General features: G+C 41.8%; 1 protein-coding gene across 1 annotated transcript in view; it reads right to left on the bottom strand.

The window, feature by feature from the left end:
- BATF (basic leucine zipper ATF-like transcription factor) overlaps positions 1–12,903 on the bottom strand; it is a 45,454-nt gene that overhangs the window by 1,226 nt on the left and 31,325 nt on the right. The window lies entirely within an intron of this gene.

Raw genomic sequence — 12,903 nt, 5'->3', positions numbered from 1 at the left:
CTTTCTCCCTCTCCCTTTCTCCATGAAGAGAGAAAGAGAGAGAGAGAGAGAGAGAGAGAGAGAGAGAGAGAGAGAGAGAGGAGAGAGAGAGAGAGAGAGAGAGAGAGAGAGAGAGAGAGAGAGAGAGAGAGAGAGAGAGAAAGAGAGTACTTCTTGCCTCTTTCTTAGAATGAAAACTCCTTGGAGTAAGGATTCTCTTTTTCTTTATAGTTTATTCAGAACTTGTTTCCCCTCCCTCTGAGATTTCTTCTCCTCTGTTTGGTATATCTCTTATGAGCATGCAATTATTTTCATGTTTTCTGTCCCATTAGAATGGGAGGTCCTTGAGGGCAAGGACCCCACCCCCCACCCCGCTTCCTTAGCACAGTGTTACTGACACACAGTTAAGTAATGAATAAATGTTTGTCAACTGACTGATATAGTGGGGGTGCTTAGTAAGTGCTTGGAGATGGACTGACTGATGATCTCAGACTTTCTTCTAACTTTAAATACATGCTACTTTGAACCTTTTTTTTTTTTTAACTTGGTCTTCCTTTCCTTTTTTTTTTTAAACTCTTAGTTTGGAATTGATCTTAAGTATTAGTTCCAAGGCAGAAGAGTAGTCAGGGCTAGGCAAAGAGGGCTAAGTGACTTGCCCAAGGTCACACAGTTGGGAAGTTTCTGAGGCCAAATTTGAACCCAGGACCTCCCATCTCCAGGTCTGGCTTTCTATCTGCTGAGCCTCCCCCTGTTTTCTTTTATTTGGATTCAGATGAATAAAGTCCTCTGATCAGGACTATGTTTAATTTCTTATTCCGTCCAAGTACTAAAACATTTACATTCCATTAATGTTAACTATTTTTAAAAACACTCTTCATATTTCACATCAATAATTATAATCCATTAAGAATTAGCATTTAATTAATAGTAATGATAATAGCTAACATTTATATATTTACTTTCTAAGTGCTAACCACTTTACAATTATTACCTCATTTGATTCCAATGACAACCTTGGGAGGTACATGCTATTATTATCCCCATCTTACAGATAACGAAATTGAGGCAAATGCTGTTCTGCAGTTCAAGTGACTTGCATAGGGTCACACCACAGTGCCTGAAACTGGATTTGAATCTTGACTTCAAGATAAGCATTCTCTTCAATATTCTACTTACTTTTCTGAAAGTATTTCAGAAACACAATTCTCTCATGCAGCTCAGGATATTTTCCATATGACTGGGGGAGCTATTATTCTTATTATATAGTTTTTTTAAGAAGACCCTTAGACTTCTGAGAAAGAATGCTATCCACATCACAAGAATGAATGGTGGGAGTAGAAATGAGGAAGAAAAACATATGATTGATCACATGCATATATGGGTATGTGATTTGAGGTTTAGGCTTTAAAAGATTACTCTATTGCAAAAATGAATAATATGGAAATAGGTATCAAGTGATAACATTTGTATAACTTAGTAGAAATGCTTTTTGGCTCTGGGACTGGGAAGGGAAGAGGGGAAGGAAAGAAAAGGAATCATGTAAACATTGAAAAATATTTTTAAAAAAATTAATTTTAGAAATTAATTAATTAAAAAAAAAAACACCTAACCTTCCATCTTAGAATCAATAGTGTGTATTGGTTCCAAGGCAGATGAGCAGTAAGTGCTAAGCAATAGGGGTTAAGTGACTTGCCCAGGGTCACACAGCTAGGAAGGGTCTGAGACCAGATTCAAACCTAGAACCTCACATATCAAGACCTAGCCTTGTAGCAGTCCCCACTTACATACAATTTTTAAAAAACGTCTATGATTGTCTCTCGAGCATCTATGTTAATAGTAAAAAGGAAAAGCTGCCTGATTCTTTGGGGAATGATAAGCCTGTAATTTCATTGGTACAGATGAAAAAACCTACTTTATCAATACTGATCAGCACACATTTTGCAATTTTATAGGTTTATTTTATAGACTTAAAAAGTTTCATAAAAACACGAAGAGATTGACTTGCCTAGGATGATGCAGACGAAATGTGTCAGAGGCAAGTTTTGAACCCAGGTTTTCCTAGTCTAAAGCAGGCTCCCTACCTACTGTGCCTACTATACCAAAATACCTTCTCTCTTTTTTTTTTTATGTAAGATCAATGAGTCTCCGAATTTATTTGGTCCAATTCTTTCCATATATATGTTTCAGACAATTGATCTTTAGTTGCTCCTCCCCCCTCCAGGCTTTACATCTGAAAACCTTCAGCAAAAAATGAATTCACTTCCTTACAGTAATAATAACTGACATTTGGCATTTATTTATTTATTTTTAAACCCTTACATTCCATCTGGAGTCAATACTGTGTATTGGCTCCAAGGCAGAAGATTGGTAAGGGTAGGCAATGGGGGTCAAGTGACTTGCCCAGGGTCACCCAGCTGGGAAGTGTCTGAGACCAGATTTGAACCTAGGACCTCCTGTCTCTAGGCCTGGCTCTCAATCCACTGAGCCACCCAGCTGCCCCCACATTTGGCATTTATTAAGCCCCTACTATGCACCAAAGACTGCACTAAGTGCTGAGATAAAGTACTGACTCATGATGCTCTACCTAAGTTCTCTTCATCCGATGCGACCTTACAGCTCTGGGAGGCAAGTAGACTAGATCCCATTAGCCCCATTTTGTGTATATGGCAAAAGATGGTCAGATGGGTCAGGTGACTTGGCCAAGGTCAGACCCAAGGCTAAGCTGGTAGTCAAACGCTCAGATTCCAAATTCAGCCATCCTTTGACCACACCACTAGTACCTTTGAGCAGTTTTAATCATCAGGAAGTTCTTGCTTATAATGAATCTAAAACAGCCTCCCTTTCACTCTCATTCCTAAGTCCTCATTATCTCTTCTAGGGCTAAGTAAAATAAATCCAATTCTTCTTCCATTTGCCAAGCCTTGAGAGACATGGAGGCTTCCATCAGAGCCCTCCTGAGTCCTTTCTTCTCCAGGTCAAGCATCTGCAGAGCCTTCGGTACCCTGGTTTGTAGTTGCTTCACCTTCCTGATTATCTTCTTTTAGATCAGGGGTCCTTAACCCTTTTTTGAGCCATGGACCCCTTTGGCGGGCTAGTGAACCCTATCGATCTCTTGTCAGAATGATGCTTTAAAATGCATAAAATAGTACCACAAAGGAAACCATTCATATTGTTTTAGCTGCGTCTACCCTTTGTGACTCTGGGGTTTTCTTGGCCAAGATACTGGAGCGGTTTGCCATTTCTCTCTCTGGCTCATTTTACAAATAGGGAAACTGAGGCAAACACGGCGAAGTGGCTTGCCCAGGGTCACATAGCTAGTAAGTGTCAGAGGCCAGATTTGAACTCAGAAAGATGAATCTTCCTGACTTCAGTCCTGGCACTCTATCCACTTTGCCACCTTATTTTTAAAAAAAGTTCATGTACCCTAGGTTAAGAACATCTGTTTTAGATATGCTGTGGTGGGTACATATTCCTCCTAACTGGGTCCCCAGAACTGAACCCAGAGGGGTATAGGTATATGTATGTATATATGTATGTGGGTATTTATATTAAATATGGTGACATATATATCTATATAAAATAATAGCAATGGTTAACATTTTTATAGCACTTTAAAGGTTTGCAAAGCCCTTTCCAAATATCAAGTCATCCGCATAAAAACCCTGGGATACAGTTACCATTATTCCATTTCATAGATGAGTAAGCTGAGGTAGACAAGGTTAAGTGACTTGTTCAGGATCACACAGCTATTAAATATCTAAGGCAGAAACTGAAATCAGGACTTCTTGACTCTAGTCCCATTTAATTCAACAAACATTAATTAAGGGGGCATCTGGGTGGCTCAGTAGATTGAGAGCCAAGCCTAGAGACGGGAGGTCCTGGGTTCAAATCTGGCCTCAGACACTTCCCAGCTGTGTGACCCTGGGCAAGTCACTTAACCCCCATTGCCTAGCCCTTACTGCTCTTCTGCCGTGGAATCAATGCACAGTACTGATTCTAAAATGGAAGATAAGGGTTAAAAAAAGACCAACAACATTAATTAAGCATTCATGTGCCTCATTTACCACGTGCCAGAGACTCTGCCAAGTGCCAAGCATACAAATAAGAAAAAAGAACATGCTCCCTGCCCTCAAGGGACTTACAATCTAATGGGGAAAGACCACATAAAAAAGGAAGCTGGGAGTGAGAGGAGATCAGGGAGTTGGTTTCCATGAAGTCTATCTCTTGGGTCACCTAATACAGATATAACTTGGGATACAATTTGAAACTGAGGGGATGGGCAGCTGGGTGACTCAGTGGATAGAGAGCCAAGCCTGGAGAGGGAAGGTCTTAGATTCAAATCTAGCCTCAGACACTTCCTAGTTGTGTGACTGGGCAATTCACATAACCCCCATTGCCTAGCCCTTACCGCTCTTCTGCCTTGGAACCGATATTTAGTATTTCGATCTTGACAGAAGGCAAGAGTTTTCAAAAGAAAAAAAAAGAAGAAGAAGAAGAAGAAAGTGAGGGGAAACCAACATCTATCCATGTCTTATTTCTCCAAAGTCTAAATCAGAGAGCACCTCCTCTATAAAGCCTTCTGTGGCCCCCCCACCCTACCCTCAGAGAGATTTCTCTCCTTTAGTGTTTCATCATATTTTGTCCAAACTTCTCCTTCCTACTTACGTGTGATCCCATCCAACACAGTTGTGTATATGTTCTCTATTCTCCCCATCTCTATCTCAGCCTATAAGCCTTTTGAAAGGAGAGTAGACATTTAATAAATGTGGGTCGAACTAAATTAAGTGTTGTTTAGGTCAACATTTAATGAATTTGTATTCTTTGCCCACCTACCAAGTGGTAGTCAGGGTGGTGACTCAGAAGTCTTTTGAACTTGGCCAATAGAAGACAGGCTGACATTTTAAAATTGCCACAGATAATCCCCAAAGGGGAGAGTCCAGAAACCGGTTCAGTCATTTACACAATTCTGACTTTGTTCATGACAACAAAACTTAACCAAAGTTTATCTTTTTATACAGCACAAGTAGACCTTTCAAGGACTATTATTTTATTTTATTTTTTAAATCCTTTTCTTCTGTTTTAGAATCAGTACTAAGCAGTTTTCCCAGGTGAAAGAGCAGTGTAAGGCAATTGGGGTTAAATGACTTGCCCAGGGTCACACAGTGGGAAGTATCTGAGGCCAGATTTGAACCCAGGACCTCCTGTCTCTGCGCCTAGCTCTCTATCTACTGAGCCACTCAGCTGCTCCAAGATATTAATTTAGATTGACAAATTAGTGAAGTTGTAAAATCTACTTCAATATATATTATTGAGTTTTCTTGTTTTTCACTCACAAATAGCATCCCTACATAGTTAGTCAATAAGCATTGATTAAATTCTTACTATGTGCCTGATACTGTGCTATGCCCTCGGAATACAAAGACAAGAGTGAAACAGTCCCTTCCATCAGGGACTTACATTCTAATGTATACATTAGAACATATGTACACAAACATATATATGTATATATAAAATGTACCCAACAAAAGGCAGTTAGGTGGCAAAATGGATAAAGTGCTGGAGCTGGAATCAGGAGGACTCATCTTCATGAGTTCAAATCTGGTCTCGGATACTTCCTTGCTAGGTGACCTTGGGCAAGTCACTTAACCCCATTTGCCTCCATTTCCTCATCTGTCAAATGAGCTGGAGAAGGAAATGGCAAACTACTCTAGTATCCTTGCTAAGAAGACTCCAAATGGAGTTATGAAGAGTCAGACATGACTGAGGCAACTCAAGAATAAATGAAAAAAGAAGGGCAGTGATAGTGAATCCCCCCCTAAGGAGGGGGATTCAGGAAATGCTTCATGTAGGAAGTGACATTTGAACTGAGTCTTGAAGGAAACCTGGGATTCCACAAAGTGGAAACCAGGAATGAGTATATTAGAGGGGTGGAGGATAGCCACAGAAAAGACACAGAGATGGGGTGGAGGATAGCCATGGCAAAGACGCAGAGACAGGGTAGAGAGTAGCCAAGGCAAAGATACAGAGACGGGGTGGAAGACAGTCACAGAAACAACACAGAGAGATAAGGTGGAGGATAGCCATGGCAAAAATGCAGAGAGAGGGTGGAAGATAGCCACAGCAAAGATACAAAGAGGATAGCCAAGGCAAAGATACAGAGATGGGGTGAAGGATAGCCACTGCAAAGACACAGAGAGACAGAATGGAGGATAGCCATAGCCATGACAGAGACAGGGAGGAGGCTGGATCACAAAGAGTGTGGAGAGGAGCAGTGAAGAAGGCAGGAAAGGTAGGAGGGGATCAAGTTGGGAAAAATTTTAAATACCAGAATTTATATTCAATCTCAAGGCAGCAGAGAATTTGTTGAGTAAGGAAGCGATCAGATCAGACCTACATTTTAGGGAAATTACTTTGGCTGCTGGCTGCTGTGTGGAGGATGGATTGCAGAAGGGAGAGTTTTGAGAAAGAGAGATCAAACCAGACATTATTGCAATATTTTCAGGAAAGAGGTGACGAAGATCTGAACGAGGGTGGGAGCTGTGTGAGTGGAGAAGAGAGGGTGTATTTGAGAGATATTGAGGGAGAAGCAATAAGATTTGCCGTCCAATAGTATATGTGGGGCAAGTGAGAGAATAGTAGAAGATAACACCAAGATTTCAGTTCTGGGTGATGAGGAGGATGGTGGGGACCCTGACAGTAACAGAGAAGTTTGGAAGATGGTAGGGGGAGACTTGAGGGAAAAGTTCTATTTTGGAAATGTTAAGTTTGAGATGTTTCTGATATATCCAGTTTGAAATGTCTAGTAGGCAGTTGGCGATGCAAGACTGGTGCTCGAGAGAGATTAGGGCTGGATCTATAGGTCTAAGAGTCATCCTATTCAGAGGAGCTTGCGAAATCATCAAGTAAGAGAGAAAAGAGTATTGGACCCAAGGTAGAGTTTTGTGATATATTCATAGTTAGGTAGTGAGGCATAGATGATGAATCGGTTAAAGAGAATGAGAAGGAATGGCTAAAGAGGCAGGAAAGAGCATCTGGGAGGGGATGATCAATACCATCAAGGGTTGCAGAGAGACAAAGGGGAATAAGAACAGAAGGGGCTGGATGGCTCAGTGGATTGAGAGCTAGGCCTAGAGACAGGATTTGAATCTATATATATTAGAATAGGTTTTAATCTAGCCTCAGACACTTCCTAGCTGTGTGACCCTGGGCAAGTCACTTAACCCCCATTGCCTAGCCCTACCCCTCTTCTGCCTTGGAACCAATACATAGTATTGATTCTAAGGTTGAAGATAAGGATTTAAAAAAAAAAAAAAAAGAACAGAAAAGAGTTGGCAATTAAAAGCTTATTGGAAGCACTGGTATAACCTATAGCAGAATATTTACCACCTCTGGAATGGAGGGAGAGAATCTGAATGCTGAAATGTCAGAAAACAATTTTTAAAAATGGTTTCTACATGTAAATAAAAAAAAATCAATCAATTAATTTTTTTAAGTTCATGGGGAGGCAGCTAAGTGGCTTAGTGAAGTGAGAGCCAGGTCTGGAGACAGGAGGTCCTGGGTTCATATCTGGCCTCAGACAATACCTAGCTGTGTGACTCTGGGCAAATAACTTTGCCCTCAAAGCCAAATCCTTACCACTTTTCTGCTTTGGAACCCATATATATTATTGATTCTAAGATGGAAGGTTAAGAGTTTATTTAAAAAAAAAGTTGATGTAACAGAATATTTACTGGCTAGGAGGGAGTAAGAGAATCTGGAGCCTAAAATGTCAGAAAACAATTGTCAAAAATTGTTTCTACATGTAACCGAAAAATACATAATTTTTTAAGTTGGGGGGGGGGAGCAGTGAGGTGGCTCAGTGGATTGAGAAATAAGCCTAGAGATGGGAGGTCTTGGGTTCAAATTTGACCTTACATACTTCCTAGCTATGTGACCTTGGGCAAGTCACTTAATCCCCATTACCTAGCTTTTACTGCTCTTCTGCCTTGGAACCAATACATAGTATTAATTCTAAGATGGAAGGAAAGGGTCGTTGTTGTTGTTGTTTTTTAAAGTTCATCTATGACTCTGAAGAGAGCTATTTTAGATGAGTGATGAACTGGATTGGAGGGAGTTAATAAGAGAATATGAGGGGGTGCTAAGTATCTCAGTGGATAGAAGGTCAGATCTGGAGGTCCTGGATTTAAATATGGCCATAAACACTTCCTAGCTATGTGGTTCTGGGCAAGTTACTTAACCTAACCTTTACTATCCTTCTGCCTTGGAAGTAATGCCTGGTATTGATTCTAAGACAGAAGGTAACAGTTTAAAAAGAGAGAAAGCGTGTGTGAGGAGAGGAAGTAGATGTAAATGACTTTTTCAAGTATTTGATTGAGAAGAGGAGAGAGAGAGGAAGATATTTAAAGGAATAGAGGGATCTTGGGAGAATTTTTTTAAATATCTAACCTTACCTCCAAGGCAGAAGAGTGGTAAGGGCTAGGCAATGGGGGTCAAGTGACTTGCCCAGGGTCACACAGCTAGGAAGTATCTGAGGCCAGATTTGAAACTAGGACCTCCCATCTCTAGACCTGGCTTCTCAATCCACTGAGCTACCCAGCTTCCCCCCTTGGGAGAATTTTTTAAGAATAGGGTCCATGTTTGTAGGTGGTAGAGAAGAAACCAGTATATAGGGAAAGAGTGATGATTAGAAAGAGGGAGAAGACAATAGAGAGGAGTGATCTGCTTAGGAATCTAAGAGGAGATGAGATCAAAGATAAAATAATTTTTTAAAAGATTACAGGTAAAATGTTGGCCTTGGTGAGGAGAAAGCTCAGCTCTTCATCAGACTGCAGGGAGGGAAGAAATTGTGAGAGATAATGCCAAGGTTTTGGAAAATAATAATGAGATGTGAATGAAAATGAGGGCAAAAGAAGGAGTTATTGGTTGATAGCCTAGACCAGTGATGGTGAAGCCCCCTAGAGACCATGTGCCATGCCCCCCCATAAGTGCCAAGCATGCTCCACCACCCCACCCTTATCCCACGAGGGAGAGGGAGAATTCATTCCCATTGGGCTGCTGGGCAGAGGAGTGGGTAATATGAAAAAATGTCATCAGGCATGATGGAGAGGGTGAGGGGAGCAGCTCTGTCTGAGTCCCTCTGTCTTTCTAGTAATGAACTGGTAAGAGGGGGCAGCACACATGCTCAAAGAGAGTGTTCTACATGCTGTCTTTGACATATGTGCCATAGGTTCACCATCACTGGCCAAGACTAATTTGCTTTTTGTTTTGTTTTGTTAAGGCATGAGGCAAGGCTACAAAGGTGAGGAAAGCATATATTGTTGTAGGCTGGATGAGAGAAGAGAAAGTTTGGAACAGCTTCTCTGGGGGATAGTGACATAATGAATTAGGGAGGAAAAGAAAAATTGTCTTGATGTAGCAAGGGTCCTCTGAATATGGGATAAGATAATTTTGTAGTAGAGCTAATCATCAAGGTAATAAAACTTCCTCCAAGTCTCTTCAGCAGCACCTAAGTAGAATCAATAAAAGGAAGAGCTGAGCTTTCTCTTCACCAAGACCAACATTTTACCTCTAATCTTTTATTTTAATGGATATTGAGAGTAACATTGATTTGAGATTTAGAACCAATTGAGTAGTGAGGTGACTAGATAAGGCAGCAAGGGAATCAAGGTACACTAGAGTAAAGTCGAACTGATTTGACTAAGGAGTTGAGATAGAGGAGAGGTGATAGCCTGGCAGAAGAAAATGAGATAGGAGGCAGGTAAGTGGCTCAGTGGACTGAGAGCCAGGTCTAGAGATAGCCCTTGCCACTCTTCTACCTTGGAACCAATACATAGTATTGACTCTTAAATATAAGGTAAAGTTGTTCTATATATATATGCCTGCGTGCATGCGTGCGTGCGTGTGTATGTGTGTGTGTGTGTGTAACCCTTACCTTCCGTCTTGGAGTCAATACTGTGTATTGGCTCCAACACAGAAGAGTGGTAAGGGTAGGCAATGGGGGTCAAGTGACTTGCCCAGGGTCACACAGCTGGGAAGTGTCTGAGGCCAGATTTGAACCTAGCACCTCCCGTCTCTAGGCCAGGCTCTCAATCCACTGAGCTACCCAGCTGCCTGCAAGGTAAAGTTTTAAAAAGAAAATGAGATGGACAGATTGCAGGTCACAAATAATATGAAGAATAGCATTGGGAGGAGTAAGACATAGAAAGAAATGAAATAATAGATCGTGTTCAGGTAATGGATTTTTTTTAAACCTTTACCTTGTCTTAGAATCAATAGTAAGTAATGATTCCAAGGCATAAGAACAGTCAGAACTAGGCAATGGAGGTTAAGTGACTAGTTCAGGATCACACAGAGAGGAAGGATCTGAGGTCAGATTTGAACCCAGGACTTCCTCTCTCCATTGAGTCACCTAGCTACCTCAAGTTAATGAATATTTGAAGTTCCTCACAAAGGAAGTGGAACACTTTAGGTAAGGACAAGATCAAGTTCTAGGCATCTTTGGGGGTAGCTGAGGGGGAGTGGAGGAATAGGTAGGTCACAGCAGCTGAGTAGGTTGAGGAACTAGGAAGCAGGGTTATTTGAAGGAATGTCAATATGTAAGTTTGAGTCCCCTAGTATGAGGCAAAAGTTGGGGAGAAAATGAATTCTATGACCCAGGCAGTAAACTGAGAAAACAAGGATTGTGGGTTAGTAGATAACAGCTGCCAGAATCTGGATTCATGGCAAATTTGATTGGAATGAGCCTTAAGAGATCATTGGACCAAAGGCTCATAATTATAGAAATTGATGTGATAGAAGGAAACCCTGAACACAGCCAATGAGAATGGGAAGGAGTATTCTGACAATGAGTTTGGGACCAGAAAGTTGAGGAACATGTGAGAAGAGGCAACTGATACTAGAAAGGAAAATCTGAGAGATAGCGTCACCTAAGCGAAGCCAGGTCTCAGTGAAAAAAACAAGGTAGGAGTGCAGAGAAAGAAACTATAATGAAGAGATATTAGATTGGAAGGAGTGGGCAGATGACCAGTTATTTCTCCAATGCTCATCAAATCAATTGATGATCAGCAAACATTTATTAGGGGCAGATAGGTGGCTCGGTGGATAGAGAGCCAGGTCCAGAGGTACTTCCTAGTTCTGTGACCCTGGGCAAATCACTCAACCCCTATTGCCTAGCCCTTACCACTCTTCTGCATCAAAAGCAAAACATAGTACTGATTCTTTTTTTATTTTTAAAACCCATACCTCATATCCTAGAATCAGTTCTAAGTATTGTTTTCAAGGCAGAAGAGTGGTAAGGGCTAAGCAATGGGGGATAAGTGGCTTGCCCAGGGTCATACAGTTAGGTAGTGTTTGAGGCTAGATTTGAACCCAGGACCTCCCATTTCTAGGCTTGCCTCTCAAACCACTGAGCCACCTAGCTGCCCCTCATAGTACTGATTCCAAAATGGAAGGTAAGGGTTAAAACCCCCAACAACAATAAACATCAATTAGTTACTATTTGCCAGATATTGGCAATACAAAGGTAAAAATTAAGTAGTCCTGGCCCTCAAATATCTTATATTCTACAAGTGAAAGCAATTAAGTATAATGAATTAATGTATATGAATTAAGTATAATCACATGAATTAAGTATAATCAGAACCTCATGTCCAGTTGTATAAGACTTTCCTCATGGGTTAAAATTGATTGCTCATCAAACGTATAAATGCAAATTTAAAAATCCAAGGTAGGGGGCAGCTGGGTGGCTCAGTGGATTGAGAGCCAGACTTAGAGATGGGAGGTCCTAGGTTCAAATCTGGCCTCAGACACTTCTTAGCTGTGTGACCCTGGACAAGTCACTTGACCCCCATTTACCACTCTTCTGCCTTGGAGCCAATACACAGTATTGACTCCAAGATGGAAGGTAAGGCTTTAAAAAAAAAAAAAAATCCAAGGTAATTGGGTAGGGGAGGCAGCTGGGGAGATTAGAAGGCATTTGAGTTGACATTTCAAGGCAACTAGTGATTCTCAGGGGTATAAGTAGGGAAGAAACATGGAGGATAACCTGTGCAAGGAGAGATGTACGAGGAACAGCAAGAGGGGATCGGGTTGGACAGAGAAATATCATGGATGTGCAAGAATCAGCATAAGCCCATCCACTCACTCCTGGAGAATCTACTCAGAATGCAGGATGGAGGATGGATGAGGTCAGGAGGGCTGGCTTCCTCCTGAGGGAGTGAAGGAACTCACTAGAGTTAGCTATTTACCCAAATGTTCGAGTTAGGGCATCCCCATTTTACGGAAAGCCCTACAGAAGATAAACAGGACACTGGACTGGGGGTTGTTTGTGAGAAGGGAACTGGGGACCAGGAGTCGTGGCCTTCCCCTTCCTCTAGCCCTTTTCCTCGCCCCCTCTAAGAGTTTCCACCAGTGGCAACATTTACTGTAAATTCTATGCACTGAAGGGCCTGGGCAAACCCCTATGGCTGATGGGAGGGGCCTTGAGGGAGGAGGGCAGCTTGGGGAAGAACATGGCTGACATTCTCTCTGTCCCTGGGGCTGGCCCAGCTTTCGGGAAGTAACACTTAGTCTGTCCTCTCTGGGGCTCCAGGCTCCAATGTCAGCTTTCTCCCAGGTCTCCTCAGTAAACAGATTAACTGGCCTTCGACAGCCCAAGGGGTGGGGTGGGGAGCCCAATAACTGACGGTTTTTAACCAGAAAACCACCTGTGACAGGAAATCTGTCATTACCTTGGAAATGGAAGACTTGCTGCTTCCTGCTGGGGGCCCCAGAGAAACCAACCCCACCAACCTGCCATGGCCAAGACTCGGGGCCAGCAGCCAGACGGGCATTCAAAAGAGAAAAGGGTTAGGTTTCACATAAAAAGGGAAATGACACAACCCAGAGGGCAATTATTCTCCTTATCCCTCCTATTGTCACGGTTCT

The sequence above is a fragment of the Gracilinanus agilis genome, chromosome 2 (assembly GCF_016433145.1).
Source record: "Gracilinanus agilis isolate LMUSP501 chromosome 2, AgileGrace, whole genome shotgun sequence".
NCBI classification, from domain to species: Eukaryota; Metazoa; Chordata; class Mammalia; order Didelphimorphia; family Didelphidae; genus Gracilinanus; species Gracilinanus agilis.
Note: the sequence above shows the minus strand (reverse complement) of the source record. Positions and strands in the feature narration are given on the sequence as shown.